At 43.0% G+C, this 2,023-nt stretch overlaps 1 pseudogene; it reads right to left on the minus strand.

Annotated features, from left to right (window-relative positions):
* Positions 1 to 553: 553 nt before the first annotated feature.
* LOC102842099 lies at positions 554 to 1,426 on the minus strand (annotated as a pseudogene).
* Positions 1,427 to 2,023: the final 597 nt, after the last annotated feature.

Consider the following 2,023-nt stretch of genomic DNA (forward strand, 5'->3'; position numbering starts at 1 on the left):
TATGAGTCGGTCCTGACTTGATGGCACCTAACAACAACAACAGGTATTAGTGAGATGAGTGGACTGGTACTGGCCATTTTGAATCTGACAGTTACATGGTTTATATGTCAGGAATGACAAATAGAAAAGGAATGAAATCACATTAATCATCAAAAAGAACATCAATATCTTTCTTAAAGTACAATGAAGTCTGTGCTAGTATTATATCCACATGCCTATGAGGAATACCAGTTAATACCACTTTTAATCAAATCTGTGTACCAGTCACTAAAGTCAGTGATAATGAAAATGAAAAATTCTACCAACTTCCTCAGTCAGAAATTGATCAAACATGCAATCAAGACATATTGATAATTACTGGTAATTGGAATGCCAAGGTTGGAAACACAGAGGAAGGATCATTAGTCAGAAAACTTGGCCTTGGTGATAGAAACGATGCTGGAGATGGTACAATAGAATTTTGCAAGGCCAGTGACTTCTTCATTGCAAATACCTTTTTTTTTTTTTTCCCCAACAGGTTGAATTCACTTTTATTTTTCTTTTATCAAAACCACTATGCAGTGGCCACAGCTGAAGCCTAAGTCATCTGCACAGAGACTCTGGTGTGGGTCTTCACAAAGTGATCAGTGAACTCCTGGTAAGGACACTTTGTGAACTCAGTCTCTTTCCAAAGGTCAGGTCCGAGATAGCTGTAGGTCTTGGAGATGGCAACAAAGGTAGACTTGGTGAAGTTTCCCAGGGTGGCAGTGCAGCCCCTGGCTGAGGTGTAGCAATCATCCATACTAGCCATCAGCAGTAGCTTCTTGGGCACAGGAGCTGAAACAATGCCAGTGCCTCTGGGAGCAGAGATGAGATGCACCAGGACATAGCAGCAGTGGCTGGTCACCTTGCAAGGCACTGTATGGGGTTTGCAGGTCTTGTTCCCCCAGTAGCCTTGCTGCATGGGCATGATGGACGGCTTGGCCAATATGATGGCCCCATGCATGGCTGTGGCCACCCTGTGGCCATCTCCTTGGAACACTTGACACCTAGGCCGACATGGCCATTGTAGTCCCCAATGGCAACAAACACCGTGAACCTGGTCCACTGGCCAGTGTGCGTCTCTTTTTGCACAGGCATGATCATCAAAACCTCATCTTTGAGGGACATTCCCAGTAAGAAGTCATTTATTTCAGACTCCTTGATTGGCATGGAAATAGGTAAATCTCCTCAAGGGACTTTATATTTATGCCCTTGACCAGATGCCACAACTTGATGACAGGGAGCCACTCCTTGCCCTTGGCTTTGACTCCGCGAGAGGCCGGCCTCGTCCACGGGCCCTACCACCTTGGGCACCCAGCCCTGCAGGACACTGCTGAAACCTTCGCGGAAGCCACTGAGGACTCCTGCCTCTGGGCCTTCCTGCTGCACCAGTGTCACCCACCATTTGTTGTTTTCTCCGAGACGAAGCACAAATACCTTTTTAAATAATATAAAAGGTGGCTATGCACATGGACCACACCAGATGGAATAAACAGAAATCAAATTGACTACATCTGTGGAAAGATATGGTGAAAAACCTCCATATCATTAGCCAAAACAAGGCCTGGGGCAGACTGTGTAATAGTCAGTTGCTCTTATACAAGTTCAGGCTAAAGTTGAAGAAAATTTAAGCAAATCTATAAGAGTCAAAATATCAACTTGAACATATACCCCCTGAATTTACAAGTGGGGTTATATGAATCAAATCATGGTATCAGGATTGAAAGATTTATTAACTACCTACAAAATGCAGATGATACAACCTTGCTTGCTGAAAAGTGAAGAGGACCTATACTTACTTTGATAAATATCAAAGAACATAGCCTTTGGTATGGGTTGCACCTCAATTTAAATAAAATAAAAATCTTCACCACTGGACCAATAAACAATCTATATCAATGGAGAAAAGATTAAAGTTGTCAAAGACTTCATTTTGCTCAGATCAACCATCAACACTCATGGAAGCAGCAGTCAAGAAGTCAAATGTCATATTGCATTAGGA

This window comes from Chrysochloris asiatica, unplaced genomic scaffold (assembly GCF_000296735.1).
Source record: "Chrysochloris asiatica unplaced genomic scaffold, ChrAsi1.0 scaffold00045, whole genome shotgun sequence".
In the NCBI taxonomy this organism is placed as follows: Eukaryota; Metazoa; Chordata; class Mammalia; order Afrosoricida; family Chrysochloridae; genus Chrysochloris; species Chrysochloris asiatica.